The 24,242-nt window shown below is 45.8% G+C and overlaps 1 pseudogene across 1 annotated transcript; it reads left to right on the forward strand.

Moving 5' to 3' along the window:
• The first annotated feature begins 240 nt into the window (after window positions 1-240).
• LOC306948543 (ras GTPase-activating-like protein IQGAP1) lies at window positions 241-22,564 on the forward strand (annotated as a pseudogene). Its single transcript has 21 exons — window positions 241-550; window positions 3,397-3,560; window positions 3,806-3,966; window positions 4,484-4,608; window positions 6,780-6,943; window positions 10,353-10,443; window positions 11,583-11,750; window positions 12,149-12,291; window positions 12,628-12,798; window positions 13,319-13,402; window positions 13,519-13,590; window positions 13,696-13,765; window positions 15,006-15,210; window positions 16,221-16,376; window positions 16,856-16,989; window positions 17,340-17,349; window positions 17,579-17,745; window positions 18,908-19,016; window positions 19,088-19,230; window positions 21,477-21,709; window positions 22,459-22,564. The product of its transcript is annotated as a ras GTPase-activating-like protein IQGAP1 (transcript).
• The last annotated feature ends 1,678 nt before the right edge of the window (window positions 22,565-24,242 follow it).

The following is a 24,242-nucleotide window of genomic DNA, read 5'->3' on the forward strand; positions in this document are numbered from 1 at the left end:
CATGAAACAGAGCTCCAGGCTTGTTCCTGCTTTGTCTGCAGTGAGAGCTCTGCCTATGATTTGGTATGGTAGCTAATAATCTCTAGCATCCTGGATATGGCTCATGATAACCCCAAGCTTCCTGGCTGTGGCTTTGTGATGCTTTCCAGGGCTTTTTGCTGCGTTTTGACTCCTTGGCTGCTCCCTAGCACCTTGCTCCTGCAGCTGTGTTGGCTCCTGGCTCCCACTTACAAGCTGGCCATGCAGATCATCTCCACACCTGTCACCACTGTGCTGAGGCAGGAGGAGCTCACCCTGACCAGCATCTGCCCCACCCCCGGGCTCTCGTTGGTCTGCGGCAGTGACGCCGTCTGCCATTGGCTGAGGCACCGTGTGCGGGAGCGAACATTGGGAGGCGGCTGTTGGAGGCGCGGCTCTCCTCGCAGAGCGCCGCTGCAGCCGCCTGTGCCGCCCCGTAGGAGACCGCGGCGGCAGCCGGAGCTGTCCGGGCGGCACCGGGAGGGAAGCCGCGGCAGCTCGGGAGCGAGTGCTGAGGACCGCTGTGCCGGAGGTGTGTTGGAGAGCGGTGCCGGGACGGGGAGAGGGGCTGTGGGGGGCTCCAGGAAGCTGCGGGGAGGCGACGGGTGGGGGTGCGGGGGGTGATATAGCGAGTTGTGAGGCTGTAGGCGCCTGGGAGGTGATGTAGGGGTTATGGGGAGCTGCTGGGGGGAGAGGCAGATACGGGGCTCTGAGGATGTTGTATAGGGAGGTAGGGGGCTGTGGTGGGCCATAGGGTCATATGGGACTATTGGGGGCTGTTGGGAGCTGTAGGGAGGAAGGAATATGAAGCTGTAGTGCATTGTGGGGGGACTGTAGGCGTGGATATGTAGATTTCTATAAAAAATGAAGCCCCTGTTCTGGGCTGCATTGCAAAAGGGGTGACCAGCAGGGAGAGAGAGGTGATTGTCCTCATCGACTGAGCTCCTTTGAGGCCTCATCTGCAGCGCTGCATCCAGGCGTGGGGCCCGCAGCACAGGAAGGACGTGGAGCTGTTGGAGCGGGTGCAGAGGAGGCACTGAGATGTCAGAGGGCTGGAGCAGCTCTGCTGTGAGGAGAGGTTGAGGGCAGTGGGCTTGTTCAGCCTGGGAAAGAGTAGGCTGTGGGAGACTTTATTACAGCCTTGCAGTACTTGAGGGGAGTGTATAAGCAGGAAGGGAGCGGCTGTTCACGAGGGGGGATAGTGATAGGACAAGGGGGAATGGTTTTAAGGTGAGACAGGGGAGGTTTAGGTTGATATTAGGAGTAAGTTTTTCGCACAGCGGGTGGTGCCACACAAGAACAGGTTGCCCAGGCGTCAGTGATTTACAGGCTGGTTCGGCCCTGTTCTGTGACTGACGGGGTGGAGGGATCCGCGGATCCGTGCTTCTGGAAAAGGGAAACAGGGAGAATGATTTCAAAATAATTGAAAACAGCCTTTACAGAAAGCAGGTGGCACCTATCGACTGGTACAAGATCCAAGAGAAATGAATGAAATGGTTCTCAAGTGACACCCCCTGCTTCCTAAGCCCTGTAATTTAATGAGTCCAATCCCACACGGACACAAATGGTTCAGTGTAACAGACCTCAAAGATGCTTTCTGGACCTGCATTTTAGACTCAGAGAGTCTAGATCTTTTTGCCGTTGTACGAGAGGATCCAAAAATGCGACAAAAATAGCAAGGTAGGTGGATTGCTTTACCCCAAGGGTTCATAGAGTCACCTAATTGATTTTATTATATTTTATGTGTTATATTATTATAGATATTATATATTGTGTTATTATGTGTTATTTTATATACATTATATATTTTATATTTTATTTTTGTTTTAACTAATGAAGTGCTGGAGAAAGTTTTGGGAAAGTTTCAGGTTGAAGAGTTGGTAAAGCTGTGACAGTATGTAGATGATTTGCTGGTTTGTGGAAAAGAGGAGTCTAAAGTAAAGGAGACTGCAAGTGAAATTGTGAAGTTGTTACTTGTACTGTATGTCTTCAGTGCATTATTTTCTGGAAGGGTACACCCAAGCAGAGATGTAAGGGATCGTGTGCCTTCAGAGCCTAGAAAAATGTGTCCAGTTTCAGCAAAGTAGGTCTTGGGCACTGCGCTGGATGCATATGTCCGTAATGGGTGTAACATACTGTGACTTGGTTGCATTACTGTGACTAATTGAAGTGGCTTAAGGAAAGGCTGTTTTCTTCTGTTTGTTTATTCCCTTTGCTGAGCTATTTGCACGGAATGAGCTGATGTTGTTGTTGCTGTGGGGTGTGATCAGAAGGATGGGAAAGCGCAGTGTTTGTGTTCGCATGAGGTTATAGCAGGGCTATGTCAGACTATCGTGGATGTTCTTTAAGTAGTTTGAGGCTCCTGGCACATGGAAAATAATCATGACAGCTGTCTCTGTCTTCTATCGAGCTCTTAAAAATACTGCTTGAGATAACAGCAGATGAGATGAAATGCTGAGCAGCATGGGGCTTGTGTCTGCCTTCAATAATTCTTTTCCTAGGCAGTTTGTGTTAAATTTTGTTCCATGGACTGTGTCAGAAATCTGGATTGCTCCGTGAGGTGTTAGAACTAGCTTACCTGTTGACTACTGACATAAGGCTTAGTTGATTTGAGCTATGGAACTTTCAGTTTTTTTTTAATGGCTGTTTCTAGGTATCAGATAGCAAATAAAATGTAGATCACAGTGGCTGGATTTGTTTTAATCAGGTGCTTCTGACACTATGCAAAACTCTCTTCTGGAGAAAGTTCCAGAAGCTTTCAGTGTTTAATTCTGGCTGCACAATAGCAATTAGTTCAATTTAGAACACATGAAAAGCAAGCTGATAGGGATCTGGTTCCAGGTGGTTTAAATTACAAGAGGGAGATGGTGCAGGTGTAGTAACTGGGAGGTTACCTTCAAAGTGCCTTCCTGGTTCTCGGTGCTGCTTGATGTTTATTTACGCATTTGTGCTGTGTTCAAGTGCAAGCACTGTAGGGTGCAGAGAACACTGTAGAATGCCTGGTGCTGCCACGACCAGTCATAGATACTGGAAGGAAAAGTTGTTATGAACTACCGATGGAAAACATGGACAGTTGTGAGGCTTCTTCTTGGCAGAAGTTGGTGAGACAGTCCTCTGATAATCAGACAAAAGGTAAACTGGTTTAAACATGAGTCTTACTTTAAAGAGGGCCTTGTGTGGTCTGGTTGTTTACAGTAATGCAGGACTAGTTGGGTAAACAACTGATTGGAAAACCTGTAAGGGAATTAGGTTGTTTTTTTTAGGTTAGGGTTCTTACTATTGAATACAGTACAAGTGCTTGCATGACTGGGAGCCCAACTGTCTGCCGCCGTTGTTCTCATGCTGCCTCTCTGATGTGCTGCCTCTTCAAACTGCTAGGGCTGGCAGCAGCGACCAGCACTAATGCTGCAATTAGAATGGGTGATGCAGAGAAGGCTGTGGCAGAAATGATGAAGCCAGAGGCCCAGCTAGCAGAGGTTTATGCATTTGCTGCCGATCTTTATCCCAAGGAGCTGGCCGCCTTGCAGCAACAAAGCCATGATGTAAGTAATGCATTCTGATGTCTGTGAACTGATATGGATCACCAAATCTGCCTTGTCTGTTTCACTCAATGGGCCTGTCCTGAGTGTTTGTAGAACTGCCTTGATGCTTAGTCTGTTCTGACGTGATGCTTCATCTTGAAGTCTTGAGCTACTCAGCACTGTGAGATTCTGTTTTAATCTCTTGGTGCTCTAGCCATAGTTTTGAAGAGCAAGTGTAATTGATCTGTATTCCCCTTTGTATGCAGGGTAACCTCACCCATGCAGAATTATCTGTTGCTGTAGAGATGCTCTCTTCTGTGGCTGTGATGATCAGGGCTTTGGGTTCAGGGGATGTGAGTGCAGTATGGAGACAACTGAGCAATCCTGTCCCAGGGCTGACAAGCAGTGAGGATGAGAACTGTCAGAGGTGAGTGTTTGGAAGGTTCGTGTCCGTCTTTGATATTGCTTACATTCCCGAGAGGTTTGGTTTTCTTTTCTTCCCCTTATACTTCAGGTTCTTTCACTGCTGACTCCAATATTAGTTTATTCTCTCTCGGTTCTTGCATCTTGTCTTTGCATTCCCCGTTTCTTACTGATCTGCTCTGAGTACCGTCTCTCAGACCTTTATCAAGGTTTCACAACAAAGCTGTGTTCTGGCCCTACGAGGTTCTCAATTGCACTAGGCCAGCTCCTGCCCTGTGTTTTTTGTCTGAAAGTGTCATGTGGTGTTTTAGTGCTTTTCTGGATTGTTTTGCACTGGAGCTGACCACCTTGCTCACGGTCTTTTGTCTTTTTCCTATTCCTTCTTTCTTTTGCGTATGTCCGTTTTAACCCTTGTGTTACTTCTTCCATTTTGTGTTTAGTTCTCATTGCTGTCTTGTGTGTTCCCTGGCCAGTTTTTCATGACATGGTACTTGCTGGTTTTGATTTTTGTTCTTTGACAGATGTGTGGATGATGTGATGAAGCTGAAAGCTCGGATGCGTGCAGAAGAAAATGAGTCTATCACGTGGAATGATATCCAGTCACGTGTGGATCGTGTGCACTTAGCTGTGCGTGAAGAACATGAAAGTAAGTTTTGCTTGATTAGTGCTAGACTGATCCTAGATCATAAGGTGTGCTAAAACTAGGTGCATGCCAACGAACAATCTTGTTGCTTGATTCGTATAGACTGAGATAGTTGGCTTTTGCCACTGCTTCTTGTGTAGCTGAGTTGCCCTGAAAAGGCTGTAATCTAGAGAGGCTTAAATGTTGTGTCAGAGCCTGGAATCTTGACTAACTTGCTTCCTGGATCTGCAAATAGACACGGGCTTCCTGTGTGGCTTCAGTTCATCTGATCACGTGACCCGAACAAGTGCACGCCACGTGCATGCGTGCACCAAAGCACTAGTTTTGCAGCCTTGTATTTGTGAGGCATCACAGCAGAAGCCTGGAAGTTCATGTAGTCCAGCTCCTTGTTTCTTGTAACACTCCTATAACCCTAGAACAATAGAGACAACAGAGAACCCAAACCATCAACCGTAAAACGCAGAGAATTTTATAATGACATCAGTTGACGTCTTATGGCATAGTTTAGGTAGGAAACTTTTTAATTCTTTCACCTGTTAGTGTTTCATAGAATCATAGAATGGCCTGGGTTGAACAGGACCGTAGTGATGGCCTAGTTTCAACCCCCCTGCTGTGTGCAGGTCGCCAACCACCGGCCCAAGCTGCCCAGAGCCACATCCAGCCTGGCCTCGAGTGCCACCAGGAATGGGGCATCCCCAGCCTCCTTGGGCAACCTGTTCCAGTGCAAATATGTTCAGTTTCTTGTGTGCCCCTGTGCATGGATACTTCTTATCTAGTGTCAGAGGAAGTCCTGAAGCCATAGCGACATGTACCCTTCTGCTGTCCTGAAACTTGGTTTCAAATTCAAGAATGCTTTCTAATGAGGAGCTGTAACATATTGTTGTTTCACAGGGTAGTCTTTTTCTGCCGCTGTTGGCTAATTAATCAAGGATAATTACTGCTTGTCCTCTGTGCCCTTTCCTAAGTCAAAAGTTGCCGTGTCTGTTTTCCTTCGTTGTTCCTGGGATGGAGTAGTGTCAACCGTAGTGTGTGTGTTTTTGTAAGAAAGGTCTTTCTTTTCCTAGTTTCCCCCCGCTTTCTCTCATGGGGAGAGCAGCATGCCTAAAGGTGTGCATACTGTGTGTGTACGCACTGTAGGAGGAAGCAAGCAGTCTGTGCCGTAGTCTGCCTAGGTGACGGGGAGTTGTCAGATGAAGGACAGAACAAATGCAGGCATTCTATGGGCTAAGATAATACTGAGAGGGAAATGCAAGTGATGCTGAGACAAAACATGCTGTTACGGCCTAGACATCACTGTCCAAATGCAGTGCCTGCTATAAAACGTTCCACTTTGTGATTCTCCTACTGCGTGCAGAAGAAAAAGCTGCAGTCTTTGGGTATTTTAACCCAAGTTGTATCCACTCTGAGCTCCTCGCTTTCTTTCACAAGATCTTTGTTGTAAACTCTCCAACTGCGATTTGAACTGTTGCTTCTTTCAGCAAGCAAGAATTGAATATTCAATATACGTTGCATCACACGACCTCTGGGTGTCCATTCCAACCCAAGTTACTTTGTGATTTGCTGTAGGTTTGGCACGTGTGACTCAGGCTTTGTTCACATTTAGCTAAGTGTAAGCTGTCTATTTATGTCTGTTTTCTGTTAGTTGAACTGTAGTCCTCGCTGTGCCTGGCAGCACCCACATCTGTTGTAATACGGCTCATAGTACATGCATCCAGTAAATCCTGGTATTTCAGAAGTGAAGGCACTGTATTTTTGAATGGCGTTCTGTGCAAAGCTATAGCTTGGTGTGAAGAGCTTTATTCTGAAGGATTCTTGAAAACTTGTGACTTACTAGCCCTGGCCATTGAGGTTTTGATAATTCTCTTCTAGTGGATTTGAGCTACGTGTTGAAGAGCTCAGTTGTGTCCATTCATGTGGTCTCCCCGAGGGATTTTTTTTCTGCTTTTTCCTTTATTTATTAGTTTGTCCAAAAATGTGTGGCTTCCTTAAGGTGGAGAAGTGGTCTTGCTTTCTTTCCTAGTAGAAAATGATTGCTACTAAAATGTTGCTATTCTCAGTGGGTATTTGGTTTAGCACTAATAGCACTTTTCTTCCAAAGCACAGTTTCCTGATGATGGTAAAGGATTGGACAAGGATTGGATCTTGTATTTGTTCTTCTATCCCTTTCTCTCTAGGAGTTTTGGCTGTTGGGCTTATCAGCGAGGCGCTGGATGAAGGAGACACCAGAAAAACTCTGCAAGCCTTACAGGTTCCTGCAGCAAAACTGGAGGGTGTAACCCCACAGGTAGGTCAGCATTATCAGGGCACACTGCTTGGGGCTAAGAGAGAGAAAGCACCGGTGGGTGTAGTTGAAAGTACCTCTCCAGAAGCCTTTGCATCTGTGTACGGAGGGCATTCCTGATGTTGGGAAAAAAGCTGGGAAACAGATGTGGAAATGAAAGGGTGAACGCTGCATGCTGTCAGCTGATGTCACCTGGCCAGTTTGGATCTGTCTGTATGAAGGCAAGAGAGATGCAGGCATAACACGTGAATCTTTGTGAACTACAGAGATGGGCTTAAAGATATGAACTGCTTGAGATGGATTGCTCTAGCTAATCGTATGTCCAGAGTGGCACACGTACCTTCTTTTTGGAGATATAAGGAGATGTGTTCAGTTTCATTTGTTTTTATAAGAAGGCAGTGTTTATCCTAATAGTTGTGAATTTCCAAATGCAAGTCTCGTTCAGTCTCCGTTTTTCAGTGCTATTTGTTAAATGTATCCATAGGTGTAGTTACATAAAGCACAAATGAGGTTTGAGAAATAGGAAAAAAAACTTGTTAGGTGATGAATTTGTTCAGAAGGAGGGGAAAATGGAAAACAAAATATATGCTTCTAGCAAGATGCGTATGAATGCCTGTCACTCACTAGGTGACACTGCAGATGCTATGCATTTTTTGCATGGTGGTTGTGTGTTGTGGTAGCCCAGGACTTCTCCTGACTTAGGTGGAGTTGCCTCTTTGTGTAACTGGTCTGTATGTGCAGGTGAAAATGGAGAGAGGAAGAATGATCTCACCTTACTGCTTTAGGAAGGAAGATGAAACGCTGTATGGGTGGTGTTTGGTTGCCCCGCCTCGGGCAGGGGGTTGGAGATTCGTGATCCTTGAGGTCCCTTCCAACCCTGTGATTCTGTGGTGTACATGCTACTGATTTTTTTTTTTTAACAGATGAGTGGGATGCTATTTTATTTCCTTATGCTTACACAGAAGTAGCAGATGTGCTTCCTTTCAGTTGCCTAAGTGTGTTTAATTTCTTTTTGTAATATCTTTTCAGTTGTGGAGCTCATTGTTCTAATTCCAGCAGGGATTTTAGCATAGAGACTGGGATGATACTGTGTTCAACATTGGTGTTTTTTTGTATGTTTGTTTGCTTTGTTTTTTTTGAGTAAGTGTAAACCTTCACGATGGCAGTGTCCGAAAACTGCGCTGGTGATGAAGATCACTGAGCAGCTTCGTCAGTGGCCCTGAAAGGGTTCATGTTCCTCAGGAACCCATTTTGTGCTGAAGCATTTCCTCCTGCTGAGTGAGAGTGAAAGAACGAGTTGTTCTTAGTGTGCATGGAAGCTTCTGCCAGGCTGGATTGGTGACTTCAGTTGACGTGCAATTAGCTCACTGAGGCATATGTTCAGTGTAGGGCTCCTCCCTGCAACATGGCAGCAATTTCAGAGATGGTGAGATCGTGGTACAGACTAGCACTGTGGGTAGAACAGTTGCTGTCCTGAGTCAACGTGCTTACTAGCTGGTGACTTCTGTACCTTGGGACTGAGAGGGATTGTAGTTCAGCACAAGGCAGGGGATCTGGCGTATGATGCGATTTCTCACGTGATGAGCAGTGAGAGAAGTGTTAACCCTGCAGTGTGTGACAGCGCGTGTCCCTGCTGGGGGGACTGTGACAGGAAATGCACGGGAAAGATCAGAGGGTTTTGATAGTCCTGGGATTGATGACTCTGCTGGTAGAGATGACAGTGCAAGAGTTTGTTCTTCTAAGTCTGCCACCCTTCCCCAACAGGAATTTCTACATTGCTGAAGCAGTCATGGGACTCCTTGGACATTCAGATAAAACTTGTTAAAGGGATGTAGGTTTCAATCCAAAGCAGTGGTAATGTGGAGGGTATGTAAGGAAATGTCAATTTTCAGTCCTGCCACAGAACTCTTCATGCTGGAATACAGTGGCTCTCTGTGCAGGGTGATTATTAGTCCGTGTCAGAAGTCGATGTTTCCTGTGTCCTGTTTGCACATCAGGAGTTGTTAGAGGGATGGCAATTGCTTCTTAAGATCTCCTTCCATAGTAACCCCCAGGAGGCAACAGTGGGGGTGGAGGAGCTGTGCTTGGCAGCTGCTGGACTATTGTTCATTACGTGTATTTTGGGGTTTGCTAAACACTTGTCTCTTGGAAAATTTCTGCGTGTAACGTTATTTAGTGAGTTTCTTCAGCCAAAACATAAGATACGGTGTGATCAGTACTCCACAGCAAACGGTCTGTTAAAAGAGAGACTTGAGAGATGCTTTTACTGTTGTACATTTGTATTTACCCCCAGTACATACAGTGCTTTTTGATTTGCTGGTCCAGCAATCTGCAACCCTTTGTGGACGGGACAAGAGCAGCCTGCTGTTGTGTTAGTTAGCCATCAGTTTTTGGTTGCTGCTCCTGTATGTGCATTTCCACTTCCTAAAGTTTCCCTGAACAAGTCCTTGCAGCCTGGTACTGGGAAAGGACTCTTGTTAGTCTATGTTTGTGTCCACCTCAGCGGAACAAAGCTTTTCAGGAAAAGTCCTAGGAGTGCTGGTAGGCAGACACCCAGGTGGCTGTGAGTCGGCAGTGTGCTCGTGCTGCCTGGAAGGCTTCAGTAGAGAGGTGATCCTTCCACTTGGCATTGGTGAGGCTGCTCCTGTACTGTGTCCAGTTCTGCCCTGCCCCCCAAACAGGAGACACGAATGTTCTGGAGATAGGCCAGCGTAGGGCCCCTGAGGTGCCTGAGGGACTGGAACACCTCTCCAGAGAGGAAAGCTGAGGGTGAGGAGACTCTTGAGTCTAGCGATGAGAGGGCTTGGAGGGAATCTGTTCAGTGTATGTGAAAGCTGGAAGTGAGGATGCAGTTGAGGACAAGAGGCATTGAGTACAAACTGGGGTTCAAGAGGTGCCATCTAAACGTCAGGCAGCACTTTACAGTGGAGGGAACTGAGCAGTAGCGGAGGTCGAGCAGAGAGGGACTGGAGTCTTTTCTGTGGAGTTGTTCAGAAGCCATCTGGATCTGGTCTGTCCTGGATAATGTGCTCTCGGTGTCCGTGCTGGAGCAAGGGGATTGTCCCAGATGAGCTCAGAGGTCCCTTTCCATCTTAAATTGTGCCGTGATTTTCTTTTTTGGGCTCCTTGGAAAGGCACGTCCTATTGGCAAATACAGCTTTAGGACTGACCGGTGCGGATTGCTTGGCATTGGGATGTCCTGATGTTTGTTGGAGTGATACCACTGATGGAACTTGTTGGTGGGAGTTCCTTGTCCTGGGAAGAGTTTTGGCCTGGTAATGCTGTAGTTGCTTCTGCTGGTAACAAATGTCCATTATGGCCTTGTGTTGAAATTGATTAGAAAGATACTGGAGTGCTTCCTGTATCCCTTGAGACTGCAATTGCTCAGAGGTGGTGGTTTTGTTTTGCACAACCAGTGACACTCTTCCTCATGCTGCGAATGCTTTCCTCATCATATTCTCTTCAGGACACTCAGGATGAAACAGCTGTGCTTTGGCTCGATGAAACTCAGGATGGGATTCAGAAGGCTAACAGGGACACTGAAGAGTCACAGAGATGTAAGCATTGTGGCAAATACCGTGGTTCAATGCCATTGTCAACCAAATATTCGTCACCAAATGGAAGAATGCGAGCAAGAAATGTTCACATGCAAAGGAAATTAGAATACAAGTGTTTGCTTCAGGTAGGTGTAGAAGTTTTTTCTTTCAACAATGAATGTCGCAGCCTTTCAATTTCAATTCTTTCAATGTTGGAAGGATATGTCGTTGTTTCAGTTGTGCTTGTGACTGTGTTACATCCTAGGCAGAGATACCTATTGAATCTCTGTCAAAGTGTTTGACATTAGCAGATAACTGTGTCTGTCTGTGGTTGGGTAGTCAAGCGTGGGGATGTTCATGTGCGCCGTTCTGGTGCATCTTAGCTTTCATTTGTGTTGTACTGTTGCCTTAATTCTATGAAGTATTTCTCAAAGTACTTTTTTTTTTTTGCACTAAGTGCAGATAAAAACACAAATCAGTGCAGTTGGCAGGTGGACTGTGCCACAGAACATTTGGTCAAAAGCAGGATTAAAGTATGCTTCTTTGAGCCAGAATAAGATCTTCAGATACCCTTCTACCTCTGTGTGTGTGAACAGACATTTGCTCAGTGCTGAAAATGACTGTATCTCGTGTTTACTGCATCGGTGAGATACCTGTGGTTGATTTTGTACTGTGTTTGCAACAGCGTTCTGGAGTAGCCCTGGGTTAGCTCTTTCCTCATCTTTTTCTTGTTGATAACCTGTTCTGTGTTCAGGTTGCTATTCTTGCTAGGAACGGTGCAGTCGCTGGAAAGGTGCTTTTTGAGTCAGCTGTCTGCTGTACCAGGGCTCTGCAAGAAGAAGCTGCCTTGACTGCAGCTGTTGTCAGAGTACAGCTGAGTGAATGGATAGAAGGTTGTAGAGAAATACTGTCGATAAGTCAGCACCGTAGTAGGACTAAGAGCACACAAAAAAGCGCTGTCAGACACTGCGCCATACACAGATGCACACTGTACTGAAAAGATTGTTGTACACCAAGTTGTCTTTTTTTAACCCGTATTTTTATGCATAAATACAGGAAGGTATTTGTGTACACTCGCACAGTGCCTTGCTCTCTGAAGTTTGTTGTGAGTCACTGAGCTCCTGACTGCCCAGGTAACCTGCCTCCTCCTGTTGTTGAAGTTTCCTTAGGAATTCTGGCTGTGAATGAAGCAGTCGATCACGGAGATACCAGCCCTACCCTGAGTGCCTTGCGCTCACCAGATGTGGGGCTGTGCGGAGTCGCTCCGGAGTGTGCAGAGACATAGCAGCGAGAGTTGGCAGAAGTGGAAAGGAGAACAATGGCAACAGGTGAACCCCAAATAGCTAACTGCTAGTGCAGTAAATTCAAGATGATTGCCTGTAGGATGGAAAGCAGAGGGGGAGAAATGTGAGGAGAAGCCTTGCGTTCTGGGTATCTTGTTAGAATCTCATGTTACAGGAGATTGAGGCTGCCTTGTAAACTGAAGTCTTTGTTAAAGGAAAGAAGAAAAAGGTAGGAAGGAAATGAAAAAGTGAGCAGTGAAATATTCCCCACTTGTAAAATATATTGTGCTTAGGTAGTTGTTGCGGTGGTTCATTGGAATCTGAGGCATTCCTTCTATTGCTTGGAGGAAGGACCCTCTCCATGCATTTCCTTCTTGTAGTATTTGTATGTGCGGAAGCTAGAGACGTGTTTGCCTTCAACATAGCACCATTTCTGCTTTTAGGAGGCAGTGGCAGTGAACGGGTGAAACACTGGGTGAGAGGAGGCTGTCATGATTATCATAACCTGAGGACCAGAGAGGGAGGATGGGATGAGCGGACTGAATTTGTGCAGCATGACACACAGCTGTCACGGGAGGAGATGCAGGTAAAGTACGTGCTCTTTTTCTCTGCAGTTGAAGTTGCCCCTATTTCAGGCCTTATTGCAACTTCAAGAAGTAATGTTTCAGCACAGTAGTGATGTTAGCAAGCTTTGTATCTTATTTCCCTGTTCACTGTCTACTTTGCCCGTCAGCACCTCTTTGTGCTATTGTGGAGAATGTGCACACCTTTATCCCCAGAACAAGACGGTGGTGTTGCCGCTCACCGAAAAGCAACTTGTAAGTTTCTCTTGAGCATAGTACAGAAGCCGCTGTGTAACATGTCATTTTTGCATCTCCCTTTTCTGTTCCTGGCTCTTCTTCCTACCATAACACTAATCTAGAGCACTGTGTCTGGAGTCACGGCAGCGTACGACCGAGAGCAGTTGTGGCTGGCCCAAGAGAACCTGATGGTGAAGCTTCAGGCTTGTTGTTGAGGCTGTCTTGTTTGTCAGGAATTCAACTCCAGAATGAGGTTTTTGAAGAAGCAAGTTCCAGCCATCACTTGCATGCAGGTATGAAATCCCCTAATTCTGTTTGAAACTTGTGCTTGTCAGTTGCTCTCCACATGCACGCTTACTGACTGGTTTTGTTCAACTCAAGCAGTTGCCACGCACAATTATCTTCATTTTGCAAAGTACTGGAAGGCGTTTCCTTCTCCCTGAGAATCACTATGTATGAATTACTTCTCTCCCTCTTCCCATTAGTCCGTGGGTTTGGAGAATTGAAGATGGCATTGAGAATTGTGCAATGGATGGTGCATTTGGTTGTTTAGCTCACCATTTGTTCTCTAGCTGTGTTTTGCCCTTGGTGGGGGGTGCTGCTAAGTCCCTCACCATGACTGCTGGTGGTGGAAGAAATAGTTAAGGCTTCACTGCATACCTCTTGCGGCCTGTCTTGTAAGATGAGCATGTCTCTGTTACATTTTATTCAGCCAAAGGGAAGTGGAAACTGAGCAGCAGAAAGAAGCATAGAACAGTAAATTACTGCTCTTCAATTTGAGAAGTCGCCTTTTTTTTTTGTGTGTGTTTTCAGTCCCAGTGGCGTGGCTATAAAGAGAGGGAGGCATATCAAATCTGTTTGGATTACTGACGAGCACACAAGGACCAAGTAGTGAAGGTAGCAAATGCTATGGTTTTTCTGTTTGTTTTTTTTGTTGTTGTTGTTAACATTTTTGTTAGCAATATTTGTGGAAAAGACTTTTATCTGAGCTGCTTTGGGATTCTTTATTATAGATTCAGTCACTGACCAGGATGTATCAAGGCAGAATGCGTTACAGAGATCACCTGCAATATTTCCGAGACCACGTAAGAGATTGTGAAATGAATTCAGTATCTGACACTTTTTTTTTTACTCTGCCCTTAACAAGTTTAAGTGGCTGGGTTTTTTGGTTTTTTTTTTTTCCATTCTAGATAAATGACGTTATAAAAATTCAAGCCTTTGTCCGAGGAAACAAAGCAGGAGAAGACTACAAAACCCTCAGTAGGTGTGGCCAAGAGAATAAAGCTAATATGCTTTGAATCTCTATTTGCAGAAAAATGCTGTTAGTGAGATCTGCAACACGAAGACAGCTATGAAAATCAGTTGGGATGAAGTGGTGCAAAGAGTAGATAGGTAGGTAGGAAGGTGGCTGAAGGAAAAATTCCCTCTGGCTGAGGGAGTGGAATGTGCTGTCAGCAAGTTTGCTGATGACACAAAACTGGGAAGAGTGGCTGACACAGCAAAAGGCTGTGCTGCCTTCCAGCGAGACCTGGAGAGTTGGGTGGGGAGAAACGGAATGAGAAAGAACAAGGGCAGGTGTAGAGTCTTACATCTGGGCAAGAGCAACCTGAGTACCAGCATAGGTTGGGGGCTGAGCTGTTGGAGAGCAGCGTAGGAGAAAGGGATTGGGGGATCCTGGTGGGCGGTAGGAGGAGCATGAGCCAGCACTGTGCTCTCGTGGCCAAGAGGGCATCCTGGGGTGTATGAGAAAGAGTATGGATAGGAGGTCGAGAGGTTCTCTTTCCCCTCTGCTGTGCCCTGATGAGTGGAGCATCTCCCTATGGGGAAAGGCTGAGAAAGCTGGGTCTCTTTAGCTTGGAGGAGACTGAGGGGTGACCTCGTTGATGTTTATAAATGTGTGAATAGTGAGTGTGAGGAGGACGAAGGCAAGCTCTTCTCAGTGACATCCAGTGATAGGACAAGGGGCAATGTGTGCAAGCTGGAGCATAGGAGGTCCCGCATACATAAGAGGAAAAACTTCTTCACGGCAAGGGTAACAGACCACTGGGATGGGCTGCCCAAAGAGGTTGTGGGATCTCCTTTGGAGACATTCAGCAGCTACCTGGACATGTTCCTGTGTGCCCTAATGTAGGTGATCCTGCTCCAGCAGGGGGATTGGACGAGATGATCTTTGGAGGTCCCTTCCAATTCCTGACATTCTGTGATTCTGTGCAAACTTGGTTCACGGTAGTACTTTTGCTGCTGGGAAATAGGAGCGCTGATCTTTGGGGTAAGTTCTGCAAGGTGGACTCCCCTAAGCTGATACTGACCTCATGACAGAAGTCAACGCTATAGGATGATTTATTCCATGCAAGAAGTTCCGGATGCTGTCCGGAGTTATTCAAGCCCATTGGTGTTAATTTGATCCTGGACTGGCTGCTGCTTGACATGCTGTCTGCACAGAGGTAACACATGCATTAATTTGTTTCCTGTCCTCTGATGTTTTGTCACTTGTTTTTAGTTACTGCTGAAAACCCAGCTATGGCTGTGGTTCGGGAATTTGTTCACTTGCTCGATCGGACCCAGATTTTCAGGAGGAGCTGGAGCTAACGAAACTGTGTGAGGAAGTTGTGAGCTTGATCCGATCTAATCAACAGCTTGAAAATGACCTCAATCTCATGGACATCAAGATTGGACTGCTAGTGAAGATCAGAATGACACTGCAGGTAGGAAATGCAGTGCTGGGAGACTAGGAGAGTGAATTGAGGCCAATGGCAGTTAGCATGAGGACCTTCTGAGCCTGGATCTCACTTACTCAGATTCAGTGGGAAATGCTTCCCCCAGAGTTACAGGTTTTCCTCCCAGTAAGTTCCTAACTGTTCCACTTATTACTATGTATCCCTAGAAAGTAAACTGCAGAAGAAACATCAAGACTTGAAGTGTTGTAAAAACAAAGCACCAGAAAAGAACCCACTCGGGACCAAGGGAAAGCAATAGATGGTATGCTTGAAGGCTCTGAGAACTGTTTGTCTGTTCACTTGTGGTTCCATTAGTCATGGACTTGCACGCCTTAATTTCTTCTCACGTTTTGTGTGCTGTATCAGAAGGGGGAGGTGATTTCGAAGCAGGAAATGTGCTCAGGCTGCTTGGTGTTGGTTGGCTGATGGAAGCCCCCTCTGTCACTTTGCTGACGATTGATTGCACACAAGAGCAACATTGCTGATACAGCGGTGCCTTTTTCAAATTCAAGCTGAAGTTACAGTCACCTTTTCTTTTGGTCCTGAATAGCGTGGCGCTAGGCTTGACCTTGTGTAAAATCTGAACCATGGCAGCAGTAAAGTTCAGTTCCAAAGGAGGCTCCAGCTCTTGGGCTGATGCTGTCAGCAAAAAGTGTCATCGATATCAGAGCATGTGGAGGCAGTGAGTCAGCAAAATGGAAACAGGGCTTGGGGCTTCAAGCGCAGTTGAGAAAGAAAGGCATTTTCAAGCATCTTCAGAACGCTACCAGCTCTGACAGTAGTCCCTGCTCAAAGCAATTAGTCCTTGTAGGTTCTCAACCAATTCTGGAACGTGGGGACAAGACAGAAATCGCTGCTATAACAGATAATGTTTCACTTCATGATCTCCTGATGTACCTTGACTGCCTTATCCACACAAAAGGAAGTGCTATCGTGCAGCTTTTTCCCATATTGCGTGTTATTTAAATGTGGAATCTGTCCCTCTGTATTCTTTGCAGGTTGTTGTTTCTCATAGCAGAAATCTTAGCAAGAAGAACAAGGAACAGCTCTCTGACGCGATGACACTGAACGAGCAAAAGGGAGGTTTGAAAGCTTTGAGCAAAGAGGAGAGGGAAAAGCTGGAAGCCTATCAGCATCTTTTCTACTTGAGGTATGCAGCTTTTCATTCACTCCTCTTGTCATAGATGCTTACGTGTGTTGGAACAGTCTGTACTTATGCTCTGCAGTGTTGAGGCACTGTCTGTCTTTGTGGTGTTGGCTTTTGTGGACACGTGCTGTATGGGAACTGCTGAGTCATGGCCTGAACCTCTGATTGATCACCTGAGGCAAGCAGTGAGTCAGGCAGAGGAGCACAGGTGAAGGCAATGCAGCTGTGCTGCTGGAAGGGGTGCAGCCAGGCTACAGCCCTCCTAGACCTGTTTAAGAGCTGGCTACCAGTGGGGAAGGATCTCTGCTGGAGATCTGCTCTGCTGGAGTTTTGTAAGTGAGCCCAGGATAGGGGTAAGCCTTCTATTTATTCTCCTTTTGTTATCTTAGTCTGCTTTGTCAAACTCTCTTGTTTATTTCATAATTACAACATCTTAATAGTCATTGATTACTCATGCGCACTAAGTAATTTTTCTTCTTGTTTTAGACTACTCCAACATACTTGGCCAAGCTGCTTTTGCAGATGCCTCAAAAGAAACCCACAGAGTTCATGGATTCAGCCATCTTCACGCTGCATAACTACGCATGCAGTCAGAGAGAGGAATCTCTGCTGTTTTTGATGTAATGCAGTGCTTTCCTAAGATTCAGTCCAATCTAAGTTCTCTGCTGTCTAGTAAGAAGGACTTGGAACAGACTGCGAGCTTGGGCTTTACAGGCCAGAGTGAAGCTGACGCGAAGGACACTGTTTTCCAAAACTGATGAGGAGGCTGAAAATCAGATGCTGTCTGGTTTGGGTTTTTTACTGGCTGTCAGGCTTAAGGATTCTGGCTGTCTGTTGGCATAATTGAGTGGATTGTCCCTTAGGAGTTTGGTGTTTATGACTTCTGGCTGATAGGGAGCTTCACAACTTGCTAGGAAGACCAAATACATACGATGTTGGAGGCAATCATGCCTTTTTTGATGCTTTTAAGTATGAGGATGGTATGTGCCCCCCAACAGGTAACGTCTAAAAGGTTTGTTTAATTATTATTATCTTTTCTTGGAGTAGTAGTTCAGGAAAGTGCATGCGTATGCTTTATTCTCTGCTGCTGGATTTGCCATAGCGGCATGCTGTGAATGGCTTTAGTTGCTGATTGCTTACTTGTTTAAATACTGAAAGAAAATAGTTCTGCCTGTGTAGAACTCCCTTTGTTTCCTCTGTATTTTTGAGATGCGCTCTTTCAACCGTGGTGCCCGTGGTCAGAAGGCACTGAGGCAGATCTTGGCCCCAGTTGTGAAGGAAATAATTGAGGACGAATCGCTCAACGTCAAAACGGATCCAGTGGATATTTACAAGTCCTGGGTTAACCAGATGGGATCTCAGAATGGTGAGGCCAGGTATGGAAGCTGTTGCTACTGTTTTTTTCTGAAAGCTGCTCAGCTGCTTTGCATTGCTCTGTTAATCGTTGCAAACCATCCCTGGATTCATGGTATGCATCTGTCCAATTGATACCAGCTTTTTTCCATCAGCTCGAGATGGCTTTCTTCTGAATGGTATAAAGATCATCTTGTGACAGGGGTGTTGAGACTATTAGAAGTGAATCTCATTAAGAGATAGGCCAAAAGAAGCCCCAAAGCATTTCTTCTGTGTTAACTCATAGATACAGATGCTGTAGATATTCCTCTTCCAAGCCAATCTCTGCCCACAACTCGGGCAGGCTGCCCAAGGAGGCTGTGGATGCCCCATCCCTGGAGGCATTCAAGGCCTGGCTGGATGTGGCTCTGGGCAGCCTGGTCTGGCGGTTGGTGAACCTGCACGCAGCGGGGGGTTGGAACGAGATGAGCATTGTGGTCCTTCTCAACACAGGCCGTGTTCATAGAATCGTAGCAGGCAGCTGTTCCTGTCTGCCCACGAGAAGGTTTCATCCACTTGGTCATCCTGGTTGGCTGGCCTGTAGATCCCCCGCTACGTCATTTGTCCCTGTCCTCCCTTTAATGTGTGTCTATAAACTCTTGATCGGCTCCCATCCGTCCCCAGTCAGAGTTCTGTGTTTCTTCCAGTGCTTGATGTTCACCAGATTTTGAGGCTTCTGTTGTTGGTTGTTTTTGTTTTGTTTTTAACACACTTCAAGGGAAGTGGTGGAAAAGCAATGCTATGAAGTCAAAGACAACTCTCCCAGCGCAGCACGCTGCGTGAGTTACTATGTTAACACTGCAATGTGCAGCTTGTGTTTTCACTGATTTATTTGCGACCTGAGGTACTACTGCGTATCGCAGGTGACCTTCTTGACTCTAGAGAGCGTGTCTGCATGTGGTACAGAAAGATACAGTTTAGAGTTAGCTGGGCCTTTTCTCACAGTGACTGCTGCAGGGACAGCAGAGGACGTGAAAAGTCCTTTACTCTTTCAGTGCTAGCATTCTAATTAAAGTGAACGTGCAGCCTTTTGCAGCCAGGTGAGCGTGGATCTGTTTCTGTGTCAAGCCAAAAATTCTGCCTGGCACTGACAAAAGTATATTAGGCTGAGGAGTGCTCACCTTCACATCTGACTTTTCCAAATAGCAAGTTGCCGTACGATGTTACACCTGAACAAGCTCTTCATCATGGTGAGGTGAGGACGCACCTGGATGCCTCAATCCGAAATGTGAAGGCAATGACAGACAAGTTCGTTGTCAACGACAACCATCGTTGTTGAGCTGACAAAATGCCGTAAGCCTGGTGTGTCACCGCATTATCCTGCAGCAGTTAATAGTGGGTTCATCCGTGAGGAATTCTCACTTGCCTTTTATTTCCTTCGAAGTTACGGAATGCGTTTCATGGCCAAGGTACTGAAAGACTCCCGGCATGACAAGGTTCCTGATGCTGGCGAGGAGGAGCTTCTGAAGGTAAGGAGCTGAGCAGCTCTGTGAATAGTTGTCTGCCACGCTGTCTGCAGCAGATGCATCTCAGTGTTCTTTGTTGGGTGTACGTGTGCAGAGAAGTTTAAAAGCTGCAGTTTAAGTAGACAGGCTATTTGTTGTTATGGGTATAAAGTTCTTTGCACTGTGCTTTGGATTGCTGGATACATGTTTGTCAAAGGAGACATAATACAGCGTTCAGAAGAAGTCACCCTATTGCTTTTCCTTTTGCTTTTAACATCTTGGGCATTGTGCCCCCGAGGTTTCTTGACTTTGGGATGCTCTTGCTGCTGAATGGTGCACCTTGGTTTTGCTGGTGTTATCTGAGTCAGTTGCTCTTTTTTTAAAGAGACAGTGCCAAGTTAGAAAGGTCCGTGTGCAAAATTCTACTATTCTCACTTCCCTTACAATATTCTAGGGCATTACAGTAGCTGCACCAAAGTATATGGTGTCATTTTTCATGATGTGTGGGCAGTTTTGTATTGTACATCTCCGTACTTTTGGAGAACGAAAAGGATGTTGGTAGTAAATGCTTCCAAATGAGCACAGCATTGTGGCTTTCATTGGAATTGTCCTGGCTTTTGTGATTTTAAAGGTCTTTCTGTCTGTGAGGGCTCTTCTTCTTAATAAAGCAAAGAGTGGATTTTACATTACTTGCCACAGTCTCTTTAAGCTTTTCTGTCTCTGCTTCATTACGAAGTAATTACCAATCTGAATGCCGTTTTCTTCTCTCTTCTGGTTCCGTGCTTTCCCGTTGTGAGGCATGGATTCTTTCTGTGCAGGTGAATTCATTTTTTCCATCTGTAAATTTAGGTGGAAAGCTGCAGTTATTATTAATCCTTGTGGAAACAATGTCACGGTCCATGCCGCACTCAGAACTGCAGCTGTGTGCGGTGACTGCCTGTAGATGCATTAGGGCCTGAAACTACTCCTACAGTGTACTGTTCTTGTTTTCCTACTACCAGTTTTACTATTATCAACATGATTTCTCTCACAAATGTGTTTCTTGTGACAGGTAGTGAACGGTTTTGTTTGTTGTGACCATGTGCCGTCATCTGGGATAGGACAGCAAGAGCTGAAACAGCTGTCAAAACCATGACCTCTCTGAAAGCAGTTAATTTCTGGGGCAGCTTAGCAATGGCGAAGCTTATTCTTTCTGTTTTTGCCATTTCTTCACACCTCTGATCTCTCCTGTGCATTCAAATCGCACGTGAAGCAGGAGAAGCCCAGATTCTGTGATTAGGCTCTGCGCAGATTGATGTGAAACACCAGGGAATACTGAAGTGTGTGGCGTGGGAACTTTTGCTGCATGTCAGCGTGCTGGGCCAATGCCTTTTTGTTGTGGGAATTACTGCAGGCACATATCCAATACGGGTTAGAAGAATATGGATGAGCACGTGGATAACGGGATGTCTTTATCTTTGGGGCCTCAGCGTTCATTGCTGCTCACTTAGCTGGGTGAATTGGACTTCTTTTGAAATGTCAAATACCGCTCATCTTCGGTACTTCTGAGTTTCTTACTTCTGGATTAAATGTTTCTGAGTTCCTCTCAGTTGTGTTTAACTGGGGATCTGTAGCTAAAAATGTTGCTGATTAATCAAAGAGGTATTCTGAGAGAGAGAGAGAAGTGCTCTGGAAAAGGGGCAGAAAGTAGCTGCTGTTTTCTCAGCTCAGCTCCTTGGTTTTCCATGCTGCACCATTTTTGCTTTGTTGGAGATGGTGGTCAATTCTGCACACCTGTGTTAAGAATTAGCTCCTATCCCTTAATGAGACTGCAGTACCAGGTTTCTCTGTAGTGTAGTTGCTCTGCCTTCTGTTAGACTAAGCTTTGTTTAATTCTCAGAGTAACTTTTACGCTTGTATGAGCAATTCTTTGGTAACTTCTAAAAATATATAGACAGGTGGTATTAAAAGTTAAATTTGAAAACCTTTGTGTGTAGGAATATCTGCAGTTGTGTTGTTCTGGAACTAGTAGTGGTCAGTCTTACCGCTTCTATGTTGACAGTTGTGCATTTATTTAGTGTGTGTATGTATGTTACAGTGTGAAACTAAGATTCTTTGGGACAGCACGTGCTTGCTGATGGCAGCGCAGTAGACCCTGCATCTTGAACGGGGCCCACAGTTCACAGGCAAGTAATTTGTCAGAACTCACTCAGAGTAGTTTCAGTAAGACTCAGTGGAGGTCTGTGCCACTGGTTTTCCACGTGTTTTTTTCTCTCCTCAACTTGTCCTAGATTGTTGGCAACTTACTCTATCACCACTACGTGAATCCAGCCATGGTTGCACCGGATGCATTTGACATAATGGATCTTTCAGCTGGAGGGCAGCTGACTACAGATCAACGAAGAAACCTTGGTTCTGTTGCAAAGATGCTGCAGCACGCTGCGTCCAGTAAGATGCTCATGGGAGACGGTGCACATCTGAGCATCGTGAAGGAATACTTGTCACAGTCATACCAGAAATTCAGGTAGAAGACTTCAGCTGATTGTGTTGAGGAGTTTGGCAGAGGACAATGTTGCAAACCAAAAGGAGTGATGAATTTGAAATGTAATAGATTCCATCTCTGTCAAAAAGGAGGTCTGTTGAAAATGAGAGGTTGCCCTTTGGGCTTCCACAATCATTGATAATAATGACATATAAAATACGTAGCTGGAATTTACCAACTAGATATAGTATATTAATGAGCTGGTCAAAACAATTGGCTTTGCCATACAAGCCTCCAGAGTACAGGCTGTTTTTCTATGTGTTTATTATGATATTCTGGCCATTGAAAACTAGAGTGTGCATGCGTTCTTTCCTATATGCACCCTAGTTCTCTGTATGCAAACTAGATGGCACTTTGGATTAAACCAGGCTGGAATTCAGTTGTTTGTATAAGAAGATAACTCTTGAATGAAGAGCTTCTTGATGTCTGTCATCTTTTGGAAGAAAGAAAACTGGAAATGGCTGGGAGTGAGGATTATTCTTGCAGCTGAGACAGAAGGATGGGTGCACAAGGTCATTCAGTCCGTAGACTTGTCCTGCGGATGCTTACAGTGAGCTAATGCCGACATGGCCAGTACCAATAACTGAATCTTCTAGATGGCTTTTGATGTGATAAGCTATAGCTTGTCCAGCTGCAGTAGCTTGGGAACCATGGTTTAAAGAAGAACAGCTGCTGGTATGCTGATTACCTTTTTCTCCTTTTTCTTTTTTTTTTTTTTTTTTTTTTTTCAGACGCTTTTTTCAGGTTGCTTGTGAGGTTCCTGAATTGCAGGATCAATTCAATATTGATGAATATTCTGGCTTCCTTCCTTGTCTATCCCTTCTGCAGAGCTCATAGCCATCAATCTCAACGCTCCAGTCATGGGAGCAGTCCCACCATGTTTCAGTAACAGCAGCTAGATCATAGTTAGCCTGGTGCACAATGGCTACCAGTTCCTCCTGCTTGTTGCTCATGCTGCGTGCATTGGTATAGATGCACTTGAGCCGAGTCATTTGCCTCACTCCCAGCTGTAAAATCGTTCCCCTAGGCTCTTCTCTTGTGCGGCCTGTACTGTCCCCTTCCCCCGTCATAATTAGTTTATTGCACAGGAAGAAAAGCTTGATGTCTGTGCCAAGGGAGACGTACACCGCACTTGCGCTGCCTGGACGATTTGGAAACTGGAAATTCTGGGGTGTGCTGAAGCATGCCCTCTCAGGTCAGTCTAAGCATACATAGAGTAGACCTGTGTAACCAAACAGGTCATAGACAGTTAAACCCATTCTGTTGGGAAATACTCTCTCCTTCTAAGTACCTTTAGAACGTGAGTTTCTTCAATTAATTACTCAACTCATTTGCTTTTCCTGAATGATCCTAAGTTCTTTTCTCAGGCTACATCTGCACTCTGCTCAGTCCAAGGAGAAATCCCTGCCTGCAGATGCAATGACACAGCATGGCTCACAACCTCATTTTTCATTGCTTACTGTTATGGTAGCTGCCATCCATGTCCACCCTGCGTATTCTTAGAGCTCTTCGGGTGTCCATGGGGCAGACTTATGGTTGAACTAAAGGGAATTTTCTCATATTGCTCTAGCTCCAGATGATTATCCCTAGTATCATTATATTAAAAAAAAAAAAAAAAAAAGGCGTTTTGAAGTAGTGTGATATATATTCTGTGCCTCAGAATGTGGCACGTTTGGCATGAGAGAGTTTTGAGGCCACGAGGACTGCCCAGACAGCATGAGAACGGTAAGAGCAGAGAGCTATAGGTGATGCAGCGCTATTCGTGCCACCCGCAGGAAGCGGTAGCTGGAACAAAATATGGCCAGAAGAGTGATCAGATTGCGTTTGGTAAGGAACTATTTCAATAGTTCTAGAACTTTGACAAAATGTATATTCAGGATGATGATCAGCATGCCAGGTGCTGGGACCATGTCAAAAGAGAAATGGTCGGAAAACATCGGTGCAATTTGAAATATATCCCCTTCCACAACGCCCTCAGATCCATGCTGCAACTGCATCCAAAGCAAGCCAGAGCCCTGTGCTTGTTGTAGCCGGAGCTATCGGTGCCAGGAGTTGCTGCTGTGTTTGCAAGGACGTTGTGTCAGCAGTGTGACGTCAGTGGGGTTGTTTGATGGCAATGAAACAAACAGCTGAATGGTGTACCTCAAGACTAAGAAAAAAGATGGTAGTGGTGACTGTGTGTCTAGGTATAGATAGCTTGATAGAGATATATAGGACTCCAGTGTGGATTTTGCATAGGCCCTGCGCTGCAAGGTACGCTGTTGGGAAGCAATGTCCATCTGCCCGAGGGCAGGAAGGCCCTGCAGAGGGACGGCCTGAGGCCAGCCGTACGAGGCTGCCCAGGAGCAAGCGCTGGGTCCTGCGCTGTGGTCATGGCAACCGCATGGCAGCTTCTGCAGGATTGGGCTGAGGTAGAATTCCAACCGCCGCTGATTCTAGAATGTTGGGTGCGGTGTTGGAATCTTCTGGTCCTGTGACATGGTCTTGCCTCCCCACCCTGTCGTCATGGCGGAGC

Source organism: Tetrao urogallus, assembly GCF_951394365.1.
Source record: "Tetrao urogallus genome assembly, chromosome: 7".
In the NCBI taxonomy this organism is placed as follows: domain Eukaryota; kingdom Metazoa; phylum Chordata; class Aves; order Galliformes; family Phasianidae; genus Tetrao; species Tetrao urogallus.